Below are 21,849 nucleotides of genomic sequence, written 5' to 3'. Positions count from 1 at the left end.
ATCGTGGTGACTTTAACTTATTTTCAATCATCATTACAACGATGACATACAGTGTGTTGAAATCATCTTTCGTTTTCGCACGTTAATACATGTAAGTCTACATAAAACCCGTACCCATCATTGCCAGAACTTCTCTTTTATTCGCCAATTTCTCCCTCCGTTCCTACAAAAGTAAAATTTAAAAAAAGTTAAAAGCTTCATCTATTATGGAATGTTCTTATCTGTAAGTACTGCTCTGAAACTGATTGAAATTGATTTGTGCAGAAAAAGTTGTTTTTTTTTCTGAAATATTGGAGTTGAATTAGAAGAAGAGGTATTTAATATCCTTGTTAAAATAATCTTTACAATTTCATTGTGATAGAGTTTCGTAGATGCATGCATGAAAATTAGAGCTGATAAGAAAAAGGAGTGAGCGAGGACATGTTTAAGGTACTGTCCCGGTATTTACATGGTGTAGGCTTAGGAAGCTGGGATACATGTACGGGGAATAAAATGTATTATGATTAATGGCTTTATTTATTTATTTATTTATTTTAAGCATTCATTGAAACAACAAAAATACTTCAAAGATTGTTACAGAGGAAAGTACACAGAAGCTGCCACCAAAAGGAAGCTTTTAAAAACATTTCCTGTTATTGTAAATCATGAAGAAAAAGTCTAAAGATAAAACGTATTGAGCGTTCAAAATATAAAGAATTCATGTAAAATTATCAAAGTTGAAAATAATAATAATAATAATAATAATAATAATAATAATAATAATAATAATAATAATAATAATAGTAATAATAATAATAATAATAATAATAATAATAATAATAATAATAATAATAATAATAATAATAAAGTCTGTATGCTACATTTTAAGTACATGGAAATATGACACTGCATTTTTTACGTTATGAGAGTTATTTACGGTATCTCGACATGAACTTTTTAAGCACTGATGAGAGCTTCAGGTGTAGATCTTAAATATGAAATATGCCCAAAATGAACTTCAATGCCTTTTCCACTGACTGAATCATATATAAATCGGTGGATCTCATTAATTTGAACAAATTGTTATTGATTAACCTCATGTTGGTTTCCAGATAATCGGATCAAACGAGTTTCTTTCGTATACCTAAAAATTGATGATGTGCTACATCCATTCGACCTAGCAAGGTGAAATAAATAGTGGAATATGCTCTGTGATGAACTCATTTTTTATTCTTTACGTTGTAGTGCAATAAAGAAATTATTTACATTTTTTATTACTTTATACGTTACATTATCTAGATTTAAAAAAAAATCCAGAAATTTTTTTTCTTTAAATTAAATTTTGAAAGAGTTAGATTTGGAGATTAAGTTTTGAATTTTTTCTGAGTTCAAATATAAAGTTTAATTTTGCTTTATATTCAACTTAGAACTAAAGATGGGCAAAACAGGTTTTTATAAAAGCTGGAAACCAAAATCCGAAAAACCAAAATCTAGAAAAACCAAAATCCAAAAACCGACATTTCGGTTTTCTCCAGAAACAGGTTCGGTTTTTTACCGAAACCGCTTTCGGTTTTCTTCAAAACCGGTTTGGTTTTCACCAAAACTGGTTTCGGTGAAAACTTTTGGAAAGCACAAAAAACTATTTCTCTGGGAAAGGAATCGGTTTCCAGAGAACAACGACACACTATTCCGGTCAGAAATAGAACCAATTTTGTAAAAAAAAAGACCGAAACCGGTTTTGAAGAAAACTGAAACCGGATACGGTGAGAAACCGAACCGGATTTGCAGAAAACCTTAATCGGTTTCGGTAAAACCAGTTTTTTGAAAATTTTTAAAACCAGGTTTCGGTTTTCCTAAAAATCAAAAACAGAAAAAACATTTTTTTTGGTGCCCACCTCTACTTAGAGCATGTTATTCTCATAAGAAAATTATACCTTATATTGTTATCATTAAAAAATCTAATCAAACAGCTATCGGATTAAAGTAAGTGTACTATTTTCACTATGTTTAAATCTAATTAAAGATAACTCACATTAGTTAGCAATTACAGAAACTGCAATATGATTTTCAATGTAGAAAATTGCCCATTTAGCAACTCTATGACACCATCTCATAGCTTTTGTACGAACAAAATTAAGAAAATAATTTTAAAACAGGTTTTTATTCTTCTTTCATGTACTATAATAACCTTGTGAAGATTGATATTTTTAATTAAATAAAAAAACGACTCACCTCTAGTCATTTACATTGAAATTTCATGAAATTTCAATTATGATTGTCCCGAGTTCGATTTCCGCTGGGCTACTCGGTCGAAACAGTGTAAAAAGCTTTTTCAGGCCTGCCATTCTGAATGAGGTTTTCCTCATTCATACCAGGTAAATGCCGGGATGGTATCCAACTTATAGGTCCCCGCTTCCTTCCTTCCCCAATCCTTTCTTCCTTGTCTTTCATCGGATAGTGTGCTCTTCGAGGGACGTCATCCCTCATACCTGACGGGCTAAATGGCCTTAGATGCTGAAAGCCCAGAAATCTAAATCCTAAATCCTTTCAATTATATCTATGTTAATATTTGAAATAGTCAAATTATTATGAGTATAATAATACCACAAGACAAATATTATACTAAATCTAGAAGTATCACTTACCCAGAAGCCTCAACAGAATCAAGCAGAGCTTCCACAAATTGATTTGCATTATTTTGTATGCAACAGTTGCTCATATGAATTTTTCTACCAATATTTAGAATAAAAGTACAGTCGCCTTAGTAAAAAAAAAAAAAAAAAAAAAAAATCTTTGTATTGTACGCATTTAAATTATTTTACGACGGGTCAGAATATGTATTACAAGTAAATTAAATAATACGGTTTTACTAAGTAGGGAAGGTCGCGAGGTGTTTCTCTGATTTCATATCGATACTAAGCTCAATCGATTCATTAATTTTACGTATGAAAAAATTACGCAAACGGAGCAATCCTCGATCGGAAGTGTGTTCGAATTACGAGTGTTCAAAATTGAACAGATTTTGCGAATAGTTTGAAGTTACCGCTTTTTGAGATAGACGCTACATTTTTGGTATCGTGGGGGCTTTTCTTGGGTACCCAACACAGTGGTGAGGTAAAATCATACGCAGTTTGCAAGATAAGTGAACTTATTGGGGATGAAGTGAAAGGTTATGGTGTCTTACAACTTGCGAATTGCCTCCTGTTTGGAACACAGTATGGATAAGCTAATAAAATGTATTTGCTACCCTTATTCAACTATATTATCATTCAAATATCACTTTTCTGTGTGACAACTTTCAAGCTCAACAATGACGTTTGTCTCCGAAACGCTTTGCCAGGCGTGCGAAATTCAATGAAGAACGTCATGGTATTCATAATTTATATTGTGATAATCTATATTGTGATGTTCTTTCCCTTCTGTAGGTAGGAGTGAGACCAATGTTTTCTTAAAAAGCTGTGTTACTAATGTGTTATTTTGCCCAGATCAGCTGTCCAGAAACATTTTGCTGTACTGGGGCGCACAACACAGTATCATATGTGTAAAACAAAAAAATCAGTTTATTGTTAAAATGAAGTTAATCCAAATGAATTTTCCACCCCAGGCTTGCATTGACAGTGAATACGAATGTCAATTTACACCACCGGCACTTCCTTTGTAGTCATTCGCGCGGAACTGGCACTTCAAACTAATAGCGCTGCGCCAGAGCGATCGGCTGTGGAACTATCCTGAGCGACACTCCGAAGCCTGTCAAGCTATTCTTATGCATTGCAGAAGATAGTGTTTAAATACATCATCGCTTGTCATGTTTCTTAGTTATCAGTGAATTAAAATGGCGATTATAGGAGAATATTGGTCAAACTTCAGGGAATATTTGATGATATTCAGCGAGAAAATAGGCCGAAAAACTTTTTTAAAAAAATAGTTGGAATGTGCGCCTTAACTGTGAAAAAGGCGGCTTTTATTCTAGAGAAAACCAATGTATATATTATTGCTAGCTGATTTCTGTTTTTTGGCCACATATGGCCGATTATCGTAAAATATTCCCTGAAGTTTGGTCACTATTTTTCTACAATCGCCATTGAAATGCGTTGCCAAATTATTTTTACAAAAATGCTAGCGATGAGACATTGAAATACCGTCTTTCAAGAGGCCGACTGGATTCGGAGTCTCGTTCACGTTAGTTCCGCGGCCAAACATTTCGGAGACAAATGTCATTGTTCAATTTGAAGATGGCCACACAGGAAAGTGCCATTCGAATGACAATACAGTCGAATAGGGGTGGCAAAGACATTTTATCAGCCTGTCGACTTGGTGTGCCAAATAGAAGGCAATTTGCAAATTGTAAAACAACATTATACTTCACCTTCTCCATAATACTTGCAAAATGCGCACGTTTTGACTTCACCACTATTCTGGGAAGCCAAGAAAATCCCCCGATACCAAAAATGAAGCATGTATCTAAAAAAGAAAAAAAATAGTTTCTTCAAACTTTTTGCAAAATCTGTTCAATTATGAATTTTGAACGCTCGTAGTTCGAACACGCATCCGACCGAGGATTTCTCCGTTTGCGTAATTGTTTTATATGTAAAAGCGAATCGATTGAGCATAATATCAACATGAAGTCAGAGTAACACCTCTTTACCTTCCGTAGTAAGTGGTGATATCTGCCAGAATCAGGTTAATTAGGTCTCAATCCTAATGAAACTCTTCGTTATGCTTACAGTTAGTAACATGATAAATTAGGTAAAACCCAGAATAATAGTCCAAATATCAGTTCTTAAACTTTATTTCTTATTTAATTCTAATATTATCCAAATACCAGACATATATGAATATTGATAGGTAACATAGAAGATCAAAATGACGTGATTGAAAGTCGAATCTCAAGCATAGCTTTTGAGAAAATCGAACTTTTATGGCTCGAAAAGTATCTCGACTATTGTTAGTAATCATTGTTATTCTGCTTGAACAGATTGCTTATTTTGCTGCACTGTTAGACGTGCATCAAGCAACACATGCTGGTTGTAAATAACTTCATACGGAAACCACTTAAAAAATGTTGTCAACCGTTTTCAACAATCGTCAAGTAAGGAGAAAGATCAATGAAGTTAGCAACTTTTCAGGATAAAAGGAGCCAAAGCACTGCAGAAACCATTAAGCGTCCTCGATTGATCACTCTCTAAGACGCCTTTGAGACTTTTTTTTCGCTTGAACACCTCGTCCTCGCAATATCATTACTACTCTCTAGGACCCTCAATCTCTGACAGATCCTTCGCTTTAACGCCTGGTCCTCGCGATAGCTTCACTACTCTCAAAGACGCCTGATACTTCTGCTTTATTCTTCTCTAAGATGCTTGATCTCTGAAAGGTACCTACATCCACTCCTTGGACACAGGAGTCTTGGATCCTATCACCCTAGGATGCTTAGTCTCGGGGTTCATATAATCTCACCAACAAACCACCAAATTTCTAAGAAGAACTTAGTATTTGAGACTGTAATTATTATTACTGTATACAGGAAGAATTTTTTTTATAGTAAAAGCAGGCCGGTAACCAGCCCAAAAATGTAGGGTGGGGGGCGGCTGAAGTTAGGGCCCGATCCAACCATATTATAGTTTATCACCATATCATAGTTCATTTGCAAGCCTACCGTGAAACATTTAGGAGCCCAGCAAAAATTTAGGGAGGGCCCGGCTTCCACTAGACCCCTCTGGATACGGGCCTGAGTAAAAGTTGATTGGAAAAGTCCAAAATTCCCTAATACTTTTAAGCCCTATCCTAAAAGTGAATTACACAATATATTCATAAACATTAGACCTAGAAATATTTATAAAAAAAAAAAATACATTGTAAACAATCAGAGCTTATATTGCTGTCTGCCTTTCTCTAACGGTGACACATATACTCCTGACAGTGACGCATATACTCCAGAGAGTGACGCAAAACCCATTGCAATATTGTTTTCTCTATTTCTTAGTTTGTTACAATATTTAATTAACATCAATTACTCCAAAACTGAAGCAAATTATTATAGCTAGGGAAGTTTTTATTTGGAAGCAGATGATGCTAATCTCCTTTGTGGAAAGCAGTTCTACAAATGATCAAGAATAATAATGGTACATCTGTCTACATGTGGCAGAGCCTGCTTTAGAATGCTTCACAGTTGTTCTCGACTTCCGTTGGAAGTTGTAAGTATAAAGTTAGTGTGTGAGAATTTTATATCAGTAGTCAGAAAGTCATTGTGTAATGAGCACTTGCCACTTTTGCATAATGTAAGAAATATTGTTAATAGTTGCTGTGTAGATGAAGGACTAATGTATGGAGAATTTTAGGCCAATAGTTGAAGAAACCCCAAATGTAAAGGAGTGTTGTAGACATCAGGCATATGATTTTGGTGAGGTTAGGATATAGAGTAGATTACGTTCATGTACATGTTGAAAGAGAGATAGAGTTAAGAATTATCATGATGTATATTTCATGGAGGTTGGTTTGTAACTGCCTGTGATTCAATGGATCACGAACTTTTCAGAAGACCTGGCAGTAGTTAGACCAATGATCCACGCGACCCGGTGAACGGAGAGACTTGTGACGAGATATGACTCAGACAGACCCATCGTCTACAGTGACTAAGACAAACCTGGAAGAAACGAAACATCACACACATGTATTAAGTCGTTAATATAATTCTAACAAACACGATTTCCCATATCTTTGTTGTATCCTCATTGAATATGAAGCTATGGTTATTGTGAAGCATCGTCAAATTATAATCGAGCGAACCTACAAACTTGTTATGTAGAATATAAGAAATGTCGTTAAACCCAAATAGCCTTTTGTTAAATCTTTTTGTATAGAGTGTATCCAGAGTTTTTATTTCGATTTCTGGAAAACTTGTCTGGTAGACAAGATGCCGTTTGGAAATGGACGACTCGTATAATCTATTCCTAATACTACTGTAACATGATAAAACTCGGTCAGAAAAATAACTTTTATTCACATGTTGTACAAGGTAATTTGTTAAATATCTTCATTTTGAATTTCATAATAAATGCCTGTTGTGGTACTGCAACTCAATCTCACAGACTATTGTCAACAAGAAAGCGCACGTACACACACAAAATTTTCTTATACAGCACATTTAGCACATTTCATTAATTAGGAAACAAGCGGCAAAATTCAGACGTTGCTGGATCACAGAAATACTCGTAAAATTGGCGTTCTTTATGCTAAAATAAAACGTTATATAGGCCGAAGAATAGACTCAAGTGATTGATATGGAAAGTGAAAATTCTTGGACGAACTACAACAGTATACTTTAGTCTGTGACAAAGACAACATTGGAACATCGAGTCTTACATTCAAAAGTATATGGTGAGTATGATTTCCCATCAACTTGGTTGTGATGTACAGATTTGCAAAGTCTGACTCTTACTTCTATAGCTGTTTCCTTCATCCAAACATGTATTTATTACGTTATATAAGATCCACAACACCGGGTCCAAATGTCAGTTTATTTAATATTCAATGCTTTATTTATCTTAATTAACAATTAATCTACACATGCTCTATTAGATTACATTAGTTCCTTTTAGGAATCTAATCGTACATGATAAAATAACCCCTAAAATACAAAGAGTAATTAACCAAAATCTGAGCTACACAAGGTCACGCTTCAAAGTTAACTGATCAAAAATATTTGTTTGGTTACTTTGGGAATCGAAGAGCTAGGGAGGTCAGTTTTCCTATGCGTTTGATCTGCTAGTAGCTGAAAGAGAGCCAAAATGAAACTGTTAAAAGATAAAGGGAAAAAAAGAAAAGAAAGGAAAAAACTTATGAGTCTTTTGCCCTCCCTACTTATATTATTCAAATGGCACGTTACTTACAATCTTTCAATTTATGTTCGTCCCATCCAATGTATGAAGCTTCAGCATCCATCCTTTTAGTTCCAACTTTTGGCCTCTGTGTCACGGTCCATCCGTTTCTGCTGTCTAACTTCCTAATTTTCATTTCCTTTGTTCTCTCTTCCTCTCTTTCGCCATCTTTCTCGTTTGTTCTCTCTCTGTGTATGTGTGTGAATTCATTCATTCTTCTTTTTCCCTGTCTTTTGCTTCCTGTACCCACTCTTCCCTCAAACCCCCGCACAATGTCGCTTCCAGTAACTCATTTTACTCCGGGGCTGTTCCTCTAGGTTGCAACATAGACACATTCTCTTGAAGTTATCAGTGTGCGAATGTATACATATATGTGTATGTGTGTGTGTGTGTGTGTATGTGTGCTTGCATTTTGAGACAAGTTGCGTGTGTGTGAGTGTGTTTGAGTGTGTAAAGTGAGGTAGGGGGATGCTAGCTAGTGGGATGAGGTCTCGATGCGACTTTATGTTCGCCGCGTTCTATTCCGCGGCTCATTATTTCATTTTCTCCCTTGGTGAGCAAACGGGAGAACGAGGAGGCTGGACCAGAGAAAAGAACGGTTAGAAGGGTGTACAGGGGGTAACGGTGATCATCACATACTGAACTGGACTGTTAGTTGGTGCTGGCATACGCACGACTGCATGGTAGCCATTATTTCATACGTACAAAAAAGAAGTTGAAATAAACTGTATGAAGCAGACAGACAGACAGACAAGTGACAAGACCCTGTTGCCCTACTAACGGAACGGAACGAAATTCTATTTCTGGATGAGTTAAAGATAAATATTTCTTTCATTTCAAGTCATTTTCTTCAAACTACACTACAACTCAAGAGGTCAGCAAAAGTACATAGTGCCGAGTCTGGTCACACGAAAGATGTGTGATCGCTAGATGGTGCTGGCATCGCAGCGTCCACCCATCGTCGTGAGAACAATTGAGGAGCTACTGAAAAGAAAGAATATTAAAAGTGAGGGGAGCTGATGTGTTGACCACACATCATCCAAAGGTATAAAGTGCCACAATCCAGTTGGAATACCTAGTCCCTATGAATTGTAGCGCCAGGAGTTAGTTATAAATTATAACTAACCTAGTTGTGAAACTATCTCTACACTTTATTTGCTTTAGTGTAATCAGCCTATTATTTGTTCTTTTATTAATAAAAGTATAAGTTTTAATAATTAAATGATTTCGGTCAGAAAATATTTTAAATTATTTTACTCAGATTTTTATTATTATTATTATTATTATTATTATTATTATTATTATTATTAAGATTATTATTATTATTATTATTATTATTATTATTATTATTATTATTATTATTATGGTACTGGTAGTGACACTCCTAGAGACTCGTAGACACTCTGCATTTACTCAAGAAGAAAGACCGCTGTTAAAGTACAATTTCGATTTTTAAAAATTACTCTGATTACAAAAGTATTTGGATGGTAACATAACGAAGACTTGTTTTTCTGATTTTGGCTGAAGAAAAGGTAGCCTTTGTTTTCATGGAAGTAAGATTTAAAATATAAAGTAATGAGTAGTATTATTAGTGATGATATGAAGTGTGAAGGTGAAATAAAAGCAAGGATAGGAATGGTGAAAGAAGCCTTTAGGAGGAAGAAAAGACGATTTCGTGGGACCTTGAATAAAGAGTTGAGAGAAGAGATGTGAGTGTGGAGAAGAATGGAGAGAATTAGCTGGCTAAAGCGGAAAACTCATGAGAGGGTCTTAGAAATGGTGGGAGAGAAAATACCAATTTTAGATATTATTAAGAAGAGGAAGAGAAACAGGTTGGGACAGGAAGGAACAGTGTAATGAGAGAAGTACTAGAGGGTATGATGGCAGGAAACAGAGGGAGAAGAGAAGGAGACTACAATTAATGGACGATATCAAAATAGAGAAATCGTACTTGAAGACGAAGAAGTTAGCAGAAGTCTGTGGAACATAGAAGCTTCTCAGCTGCGGCAAGTGACCTGCCAATACTGGCAGAATACCTATGATGAGTATTCAAGATTCGAGTATTTTATATGAAACAAACTGTGCACAACTTACAAATTATTATATTCTTTAACTGATATAATAAAATTTGACCTTTGAAGCTTTGATGCAATGATATCAATCAATTTGGATTTCTCAGATCTCTTTAGAAGGTACCTACAATAGTCAGTATGATCCGCACTGCATATTCTGCTGATAATGAGATTTTCCCTTGACATTTGACCCTTGAGATTTACCCTTGACAGGTAGGATTGGAATTTAATGTCCCTTTACGCATGCCTTTTTTTTCACGTCGTAAACTAAGCCAGACGCAACTTCTTGAAATTAGAAACGAGTTATTTGTCTGTCTTGTCTTGAAACCAAGATGAAATTGTTTCAGAAATTTCTTGACGAGACTAGAGAAGTACCTGTCTTCTTTCATTTCTCTGAGAAGTCACGGAACAATATGAAACAACTCATTTTATATGGAATATTTTGACAAATAATTTAGGTTAAATTATTATATATTATCTTATCGGAATAAGATTTCTGTCTTGGAAATTAAGAGACTATTATTGATTTCTTTAAAAGGGAACCTCCCTACCAAGAGAAGGAGTATAAATAGTATATTAAGATATGGATTCAGATATAGACATATATATATATATATATATATATATATATATATATATATATATATATATATATATATATATATATATATATATATATATATATATAAATGAAAGTCACTATGTTTGTGAGTTATAAAAAAACTCACTATGTATATTAACTATTGATCCACATGACCGATCTCAATCAAGTTACCAACATAGATGAGACTCGGACCTGGGATGGGGTTTTATCATTTCAGTTTGACGGTGCAACTTAGCGTTCGGGGAGGGATATATATGATCGGTATTAAGTGTTGAATCCATAGTTTTTGGGATGGCTGAAACGAACAGTAACACTTCCGATGCAATTTTTCTTTTACAAGTAGCTAGTATTTGCGCCACTGTTCGGAGCATGCTTGTCACTGTTAGTAGTGCGTGTGTCACCGTGAAGAGAATACATAGAAAACATACAGTCTGTTAATTAACAGTATGTGTTTCTTTTCCATATACATCATATACAGCAAATCGATATATTAGATTCGTTTCTAGAAGTTTCGTTTTTTCTCTAAAGTTTCGAAAACTACGCATGAAAATTTACCGCCAGCTATCTCTTTTTGTTCAGCACAATCTAACATATCGATTGATACTCGTATCATCTTTGAACAATACTATACTATACTTTGAACAATAACAATACTATACTATATATACTTTGAACAATAACAAAATTTTATTAAAAAGTTTAAGTAATAATTCTCGGCTATATCTCATTAACTATAGTTCCCTTAATCGTCTTACATGTGTCAGAAAGAAAAGCTTCATGAGAGTATACGAGGTGTGTTCGAAAAGAAACCAAATTCTTGCTATAACATCTTTATAGTTCACTGTACAACTGTCACACACCAACACTCGTTGTTCTCCAAGCGTTTTCCTTATAGTTGTATCATTAATCCGACGAATAGCGTGTGCACGTTCTTACTTCAACGACTGTAACTTAGCAACTAACGGTCATAGTGAAACGAGACAAATGGCAATTTCTTGTCTAAACCTCCCGCTAATTTTTTCAGTTCCTCTCGCGGTTGGTACACTATTTTAAAATTTTGAATTATTTTTGAGCGCACCTCGAATTTTAAGATCAGTTTTATCTTAATAGGTGGCGCGGATACTGCTAAGCATCGATTTTTACCTTTTAAACTTGCTCCTTGCGATTTTCTCAAAAAAAAAAAAAAAAAAACTCATGAGGACATGCAGTCACGCATATTATTTTGTTTAAATCTCTGAGATCTATAGATTCTCATATATTTCATTTTTCATCGTTGAACCAAAAAAAAAAAAAAAAAAAAAAACGAGGAATTAATTTAATTTTATGAAACAACACATATATTGTTTAAAATTATTATGCTTTATTGAATTCGAAGTAATCGCACTCGAAAGAATTATTTTGTTTTCAGCATTACGTCCCACGGTTATGCCGGCTAGGCTAAAGAAGAATGAACCCAATGGTGAAATAAATAAAGTAGGAGGAAACGAGAGCACTCCGAAAACAAGCACGGACACTGTGTTTGTTCACCATAAAGTACACTTGGCCCGAGCTGGGATCAAACCAAGGACCTCATGCACAAGAGGTGAACTTTGTACCACTAAGCCACCACTCCTCCGTTGTTGTACTAGAGATAAATATTTATTTATATATATATGCAGTACATTGGATTGGAATTTCTTGGGAACTAAACGCACTGATCTGTAAATGAACAATATTATGGTTGCTACAAATTGATTACACATAATAATGAATCTATCCGTGGCGTACGCAACGATAGATTTTTGGTATTATCCTCCGCCCCTTAAGCAAGATATTATGGGGGAAAATAAATATTTAGTATATTAAAACTTTAAGCTCCAAGTTCCAAATTCAGATGTCTCTCTCTTGGGCCAGCATCGTGCACAGCTCAACGAGGAATACCAACATATAGGCATATGAGACTTAAAATGATAATATAAAATGATAACGTACTGTAGAAATATCACACTTGTCCTTAAAAGATGCGAGGTAAAGTACTTGAACAATCCTCCCCATAATTGAATTCTATATACGCCACTACTATCCGTAATATTAGTATATATATACCTTTTGAAAGCACTCAGTTTCTTTTGTTTCTATCATAACCCCTAAACCGTAGATATTTCAATCCTTTAGTTCAATATTACATGCATAGTACACTGTATTGGCACTTTCATCGAGTATGGAGTGAAGAGACTTCTCTTGGTGCAACTGTAAATCAGTAATCAATTTCCGCTACACGAAATCCAACTGCTATACTAGGATATTGCATGCATTACGAGTCAATTCATTACACATGCTTTAAGAGGAATTCAGGTATAGAGTCATCATGCACCATAATTTGCTTTCAAGCTAAAGAGCACTTAAAACCATTTTTATGCATATAACACATGTAATCACCGTTGGATATAAATCTATTGGACACAATTCAGCTCTGATAGACTGAGCACTTTGTGTTTTCAATAGTTAGGTATGCGTCAAAACTCTAATGTGCAGTGCCTGAAAATATGTTTTTTTCTTCCCTAACTGTCCACAATATTTAACATTTTATTTTATTTTAAAGGATAGTTCACACACAAATATGAATTCAACACACACACACATATCTATCTATCTCTCTCTCTCTCTCTCTCTCTCTCTCTCTCTCTCTATATATATATATATATATATATATATATATATATATATATATATATATATATATATATATATATATATGTATGTATGTATGTGTGTGTGTGTGTGTGTGTGTACGAGGGCGGATCAAAAAGTAATCCCTTCTGTGGTATGAAAAATGTGTTAATGAACATATAACAGCAGAACAACAGGTATTAAAAATCATAGCCCGAATTGTTCTCTACAGGAAACTACCATTGAACATAGTCTCCATGATTTTGAACATATTTGCACCACCCGTCGAGCCCAGGGATCAAAACTTTTTTTTTTTTTTTTTTGAAAAACTCAGGGATTTGCTTCTTGACATATGACTTTAAAGCTGTTTTAACTTCACCCAAGTCATTGAATCTTTGATTTTGTGATATCCCAGGTCAACAATTATTCCTTGAACAGAGAATCATTTGAGACGTTCAAATGCGTTAGCAACATTCTGAACTGTAATGCGCCTGTCTCCTCGAATCAATTCATCAGCACGTTCTTGATTTGCATCTGTTATTGATGATGTCGGCCGTCTAATTCTCGGTTTATCTGCAATTTCTGTTTCTCCGCTTGTAAGCTTCTTCACTCAACGCCGCACATTGCTGATTTCCATCACAGAGTTTCCATAAACATTTTCTCAAAGGATTATAGATTTCTTTAGGTGGACAACCTTCTTTTCAGAGAAATTAAATGAAGACTTTTTGTTTTAGTATCATATCCACAGTTCTAATCATTAAATACGAAAAAGATAACAGTACAATAGTAGAGTTAGGTTATTTCTATCATGCATAAGTAGTTCAGTAGCTGTAATAAGAACAAATTATAGCGAGGGAGGCAATACTTTTTGATTCTTCCTCGTATATAAACTGAAATGACCATTCTTTGCAAGGGGAAAATAAATTTGCGCAAACTATTTGAACGTTGTTTTCCTCCCCCCTTCCTCTTTAAGATGCTCATTTCACTGAAAGTGTATTGATGCAATGTAATGTACAGTGCAAGTGAAAAAAAATTATAGATAACATACATAAAATGTAGGTTACATGTGTAATTCCTGCAGTTTTTGTACTGAAGGTACAGTAGACGTATAACTCAAAACACACCTTTTATAATATATTCTGTTTAAGTGTTCAATTATACGTGCTTTTCGTGTGCAACAATATAGGCGTTTAGGAACTCACATACAAATGGACATATATAATATATAGCTGAGGAATGTAACATAAGTGATACGCATGTGATGTACGGAAAACTGTTAGATGTCAGACATCCTGCAACGGCATGATGTAACATCTAAGAGCAGTGCGTATGTAACATATTGGTAACATATGCTCCATACAGATTTCTGTAGTAAGCAAGAGCATTCCGTATATTTGTAAAATATACCGCTGTCCGGAGAACAGATTTTTCTCAGTGTGCAATATAACTTTTCTCTTCCCATCCCTTGCCCCTTATCATTCCAGATGATGATGGGGATTGAACTTGTACTATTGATTTCAACGATCCCGAAAACTATGGGATTGACACTAATATTTGTCGTTTTCGATTTCTTTAAACGCTATCCATTTTCCATCACTATCCCTCACCCCCCATGCGGATAAAGCATTGGGTGTATCACTATTCATTTCAACGATCCTGAAAACTATAGGTTTGACACCAATATCAGTCGTCTTCCCTTTCTTCGTTAGAGGCATCTTGTGTCCAAAGTACGGTACCGGGAGTATCGCTATTCATCTCAGCGACAACGATAACTATAATTTCGGCACTAATATCAGTCGTTCTTTAATTATTATTTTCACTTGTCACCCCTTCCTTCCTAGGGTTGTCTTACCTCCACAGTATTTATTCCAGATTATGAGTTATATTTATATCAAATTTTGGAATTTGCTCCAGGTGTTCTAGTGTTATGCGGAAAAACATACACACATACCTACATATTTATATGTAATATAAAATGCCCTTTTGACCCCTTGAAACAAAAATATTCATAATCACCGGGACATGTACGTTTACTTTCAAATAACAGAATGCCCATTCTTCGTATGGGAAGAATAAGATTGATAGAAAATATTTGAAAGATGTATGGAAGATTTTCTTGGTTTCAAAATACTTAACAATGCAAGTTTGATTTCGCTAGAATTAGATTGACAAATTCTCCCTAAATTGCTCAAAAACAACTCTTTCATTTTGTCAAGATGAAATCAAAATGTTTTTCTCGTATCTGGAAACAGTCAATTCATTTCATCTCATAGAAAACGTTAGGCAAATTTGTAATCAAACCTCGTCATCCCGAAATATGTATATCCCTATAAATGAATTTTGTCGAAGTTGTAGCCAACTTAAATCGTTTTCGTATATTCGAAATAGGAAGATTTTCCCCGTTTCGTGGAAACTGTTACTCAAAATTTATATCCCCCAAACTCAATTTTCCAAAAATTAATCTTAAGTCTTTTCGCAGTGCCGATATCAACCAAATCGTCTTCTTGTATTAGATGACCATACTATGTATGTTAAAATATATAATATAGGAGATTTCTCTGGTTGTATGCTGAGTACTTCAAAAGAAATTCATAATATTGTCAAATATTTTAATAAACACGTGCAGGTCTCGGAGTGGAATTACTCAAAATTTTCAACATCCCAGACTGAGAATAGTTTATTTTCTCCTCTTTTTTGCCCTGCTATATCTTGAATTTCAGAAATTTCTCTTATTCGTAGATTCTAGTTTTGAAGAAAACTTTTAAAGAAAATTTCAATTACTTTCAATTGTTTTTGAAACCTACTATACAGCGAGAAACAATCCAAATCCACTTTTACCCACTTAGGCTAACGTTTAGTAAAACTCTGCCCTACGCTTAGTCTAGGATTCAATTAGCAAATGTACAAAGTATCACGTACTATATCCAAGAGTTCCAATGACATGGTAGAAATTGAAAGAAAGATTTAAGAACACATTCTTCTCCACAGGGTTGCCATTTCGTACTACTCAACTTCCCCTCCCAGACCTGAGGATTGCATTTTTGTACAAAATTTTAAGTTCTTGTGTCCAAGATTCCCAAAGATCTAGTAAAAGTCAGTTTCAAAGTTCAATACTTTTGAATATCTGCCAAACGACAAAAGATCAACTTCCTTGGAAGTCGCACTTAAAAAAAAATCAGTTTATCTACAGCCTAGAGAGTAAGGAAAAGATTTGTAAAAGAAAAAATGAAAAAGAAAAAAAATAATATTCTAATCGTAATATTTGGTCTAGGAATTAATTCGTGCGGGTGGACAAGAGATGGCGCAACGAACGGAGCGTCCCACAGTTCCGTGTATCCACACATGTGTTGCAAACCCCTGTCATCGCGTATCGTTCGTAGTATAGGGCAGTGGATTAAAGCGTCAACAACACCAGTTTGTAGTTAAGTGAACATGGCGCAATTTGTGCCTGATAAAGTGTTTTTGCAGGGTGTCCTGCTGCATTACTTTAACATGCAGAAAAGTGCGACTGAAAGTCATCGTATTTTGGTGGAAGTGTATGGTGACCATGCTCTAGCTGAGCGAACGTGTCAGAAGTGGTTTGCACGGTTTAGAAGTGGTGATTTCGGCTTGGCAGACCAAGAGCGAGCTGGACAGCCAAAAAAATTTCAAGACGAAGAATTGACAGCATTGCTCGAGCAGGATTCGTGTCAAACGCAGGAACAACTTGCAGCAGCATTAGGCGTTGATCAAACAACAGTCTCCAAACGCTTGAAAGCCATGGGAATGATTCAAAAGATGTCACATTGGGTTCCACATGAATTGAAAGACAGAGACGTTGAAAGACGAAAAACCATTTGCGAATTGCTGCTTCAACGACAGAGCAGAAAGGGGTTTCTGCATCGAATTATTACGGGTGATGAGAAGTGGATCCATTACGAGAACCCTAAACGAAAAAAGGCCTGGGTGAAACCAGGTGAACCAGGTCCATCACAACCAAAACGAGATATTCACTGTGCAAAGGTTATGCTGTGCATATGGTGGGATATGAAAGGTGTGGTGTACTATGAGCTGCTGCAACCGGGTGAAACTATGAATGGAGAACGTTATCGACGACAATTAATGCGTTTGAAGCAAGCTCTGGCCAGAATACGACCAGAATGGGAGAACAGACATGATAAACTTATTGTTCAAAATGATAACGCTCGCCCACATGTCGCAAAACCGGTCAAAACCTATTTAGAAAATGTCGGATGGGAAGTTTTACCCCACCCGCCGTATTCACCAGACGTTGCTCCTTCGGACTACTACTTGTTCGATTGCATGAACAACGATTTGATTGGACAGCGGTTTACTTCTTCAGAAGATATCGAAACATGGGTCTCTGACTGGATCGCTACCAAGGATGAGGACTTCTTTCGCCACGGAATCCGTACATTGCCTGACAGATGGGCGAAAGTGGTGGCTAGCGATGGACAATATTTTTCTTAAGGTATTTATGTATTTTGTGTTTGTACTACAGCTTCAATGTGTGCGTACCAACCGCACGAATTAATTCCTAGACCAAATAGTTTCGGGCATCTGGGGAACAGTAAATAAATATTCAAACTACATTGTGCTCCCTTAATAACTGCTTTCGAAAAACACTGTCTTATCTACAGCTTAAAGTGCAAGGGAACATTAAAACAATATTTGAATATTTTACGCATAGTTTCGGATATCTGGCTCACAGTTAGAACTGGTTCAACCATCTCCCTTGGGGACCACATTTCGAAAATTCCGCTTCATTTACAGCCTAAAGTCTAAGGAGAATCAGCGAGTTAGTCAGTGGATTTAGTCTATATATATATATACGGGGTGAATTGAGGTAAATGGCAACGTTGCATTTTCATTTAACATTCGGTGCATAAAGAGTGTACAGCCCAAAAGGCTCGTCCGATTAAAAAAAAAAAAAATCTTCATTTTAGATGGAAAGCATCATATTTGGAGACGGTTTTCCCCTCTTACGTTTTGTTGTAACTGTGATAATGACGGAGCTACTTTATGTCAGGGGACTTTTGCGACACCCTGCATATATATATATATATATATATATATATATATATATATATATATATATATATATATATATATATATATATATATATATATATATATATATATATTGGTAGATATAGATAAATAGATAGATGGTATAGTATAGATATGTAGATGAGGAATCTATATACCGAGTTCCGTATTCCTAGCTTGAAAGTTTCACGAGAAACTCATCTTTTTTTTTTTTGTATACATTATAACCCCTGCTTTCTCCTCACGACATGCATTTTAATTAAACTAACATGAAAAAAAAAACAGTTTGAGGTAGGCATTAACTATATCCAAAAAATGGAAATTTCAGTCGGTTAAGCCACTTTCCCGTGATTTGATTACAACAAGATAACTTCACATATATCTATCTTGAGTAAAATAAGTAAAGACATTAACTTCCTCAGATCTAAAATCAACAGATAATTTGATCATGCTAAAGGCAAATAGAAAAGAAACACTCAAATTTTTCCTACTGAGAAGTTGAATCACATATTCGAAAAGACTCTGCGATTTTTTAAATTATTTTATTAAACTCATTGCTGAGAACACGTTACCACATTCTTGAATATGTAAGCCAAATGTATTTTCTCAAACAAACATCAAAAATCTAGATTTCAGCTTATATATGTAACTGATAGGAATTACAAGTATCCAACAACATAGTAACACTTACTTGGTACATGTGTTCTTGAAACATGAGTCATCATCATGTCGGGTTAACGTTACGGGCTATTCACTGAAATGGGAACTGCGAATAGTTTAGTAAGATTATTGGGCGTATTGAAGAGAATTTGTTTGTACTAAGAGAAACTCCAGGGCTAGCACAAAAGTATAGCTTTCATTTTCAGCTTTATTCACACAAATTGTAAATTGTTCATTTTTTTTTTTTTTTTAGCGTTTTCAAAATACTATAAGGGACATAAGAGATACTAATTTTTCAATGTTTTCTAACAACTAAGAAACATATAATAATGTCGCCAACACTTGCAAAGTAATATTATTTATTTGAAATAATATGAGAAACTGAAAATAATAGTCTAATAACATTTTATAAGCTTTCCTTCTGGAGATTTCTAAATGCTGCAAGAAACAGAAGATAGTATTAACGTTTTACAACATAGTTATTCTTTAGTCCAGCATTTCCCAACCGGTATGCCGTGAGTGGGCCGCTGGTGTGCCGCGAGAAATCGAAACAAAATTATTAATTTTATACCAATCAAATTGCAAAACGTAGGGAAAAATGTATATTTGTATTTCACTTTACTATGTAGGCCTACCTCTACTATGAATCTACAATTTTAAGTTTCATACCGGGTTATTGTTCTGCATTTCTAATGTTGAAAAAAGTATTTGTTATCATTGTTATGACCATTATTGTTTCTTTATTGTTGCAGACTATTTCGGAATTTGAAAATTTAAAATATCATTTAATCCTCTCGACCAATTACCTACATTTGTGTTTTAAAAGTAAAAGATATTTCTTTGTTCATTCGTTATTTAGTGATCTTTGTTAGTAAAAGGTTGGATACAGTTTTTGAAAAGAAAGCGTATTTTTAAAAACCGGAGTTCAATATTTCATTGCAATTGTTTCCTATTTTAAAATTAGAATGAAAAATAAGCATAATGATTTACCACGAGGAGAAGCAACTGATAGAGCTTTCTTCTCTGCGAGGAGCAGATCAATAATCACAGAAAAAAAAAACAGTGTTTCAGAGGCGGATCCAGGACGGACCACTGGGGGGGGGCGGTGAGTTGTAATACTGCTACTTAGAGCTACTTTTAAGAGCTCCAAACTCTGGGATGGGTTTAATTTATATATAAAATTTAAAAAAAAAAACTTTCCTCTTCTGGGGGGGGGCAATCGCCCCAACCGCCCCCTGGATCCGGCACTGTTGTGTTTTATACATATTTACAAATAATAATATCTATAAGTGTGCCGCGCGTTGAATCCAAGTAACACCCGTAGTATGCCGCAAGTTGAGAAAGGTTGGGAAACGCTGCTTTAGTCATTCAAAATGTTGTAAAAGAGATAGCCTAGAAGATAACAATAACATATTACAACTCAACTCTTTGGTATTTTCTAAATGTTTCAAGAAACAGAAGATAATATTAAGATTTTACAACGTAACTTTCTGTTGGTTTCTTAATTTTGCAAGAAGGAGATAATACTAGCACTTTTCAACGTAACTTTCTAGTGGTTTCTAAATACTCCAAGAAAGAGAATAGTAATACTTCATATAGTATTTTTAGAAGAGTTTTTGAAATTTGCAAAAAACAGAATATAATATGATTTGGATATTTATATGTAGCATTGGTAATTGCTAAAATGATAGACAGTAAAATTTTAATATCCCTTTATTTTCTGCTGAATTTTTTAAAATTAAATTAAGTGTTCAGTTCCACTTAAAACAACACTATTACCATTTCTTTTTTAAAAAAATCTATACTTAATTTTGGAAGTCTAATGTATTAAATCAAAAAATACTACCTTGAGCTCTCTTTGAAACACAACTCAGCCAAACGAGTTATATTGCGAATCATTGAGGTTGCCAGACCAAAATAATTTGTAAGTCTTTGAATTTGTTACTGAATATTTGTAGCTAAAAACACATTTTACTTATTTGTAATATCTCAATTGAAACTATTTTGATTCAAATTAAGAAATGAGGTCATTTTGAATGTTCCAGATTTCTAGCTTTGATGGCTCCCTGTTTGTTGGGAATTGAATCTGGAACCTACTGAGTATTAATTAGAAAAGTCCAAATTTGTGAGATCTAATTTTCTGTTGAAAATTCTAAAACTTAGTTAATCAAAATTAATACTTTCTGCAAAATGTTTTGAATGAGCTGTGGAAATTTCTCTATAAATATGTTAAAAGCATATTACACAGTTGCACAATTCCTTTAATACTAAAATAACAATTCATGTTACAAACAGTCTTAATTTACCCTAATATAAAATATTTAAACCAATCAAATTGTGACTGTTAGTTGCTATATTCTATACAACATTACAACGTCACCAATAAATATGTATGCACCGTATCCAATAACAAATAAATTATAGCTTGATCCTATCCAATAACAATACTAACCACATGTACTGACATTGACAAAACTAATTCGTTTAGAGAGACAACCAACAAAATATTTATGGTAAAAGCGCGTAAATAATCAATTAACAGCGGTCGAAGAGCACAAATTATTTACGGTACTCGTGTGATGGTGGTATTGACAAGTTGCGTAGTGTAACCATGATTTCAACTTCCTCCCAACAATATCGGCAATTCGTCATGAAATTTTAAAACTCTCAGGAAAACTTCTACACTACTACACTAATCATAATGTAATTACTTTCTCAATGTCTAGAACAGTGATGGTCAAATGGTAGACTGCGGGCTGGATCTAGCCAATGAATAAATTTTTTTTTTTTAAATGCTTGATTTGTTACCTTTTCTTTTCAAACTTCATGCAGAACACAAAGAGCGTAGCTGGACAAAATCAAATACCTGAGTCGAGACTTGACTTTTAGCCTGAAGTTTTGAGAAACTTCATTGTTCCTATTGAAAAAAAAAGCTTCTTCTTCTTCTTCTTCTATTATTATT

The sequence above is a fragment of the Thermobia domestica genome, chromosome 11 (genome assembly GCF_964235325.1).
Source record: "Thermobia domestica chromosome 11, izTheDome1.hap1.1, whole genome shotgun sequence".
Taxonomy (NCBI): Eukaryota; Metazoa; Arthropoda; class Insecta; order Zygentoma; family Lepismatidae; genus Thermobia; species Thermobia domestica.
The sequence above is the reverse complement of the archived record's forward strand: the minus strand, read 5'-3'. Positions refer to the sequence as shown.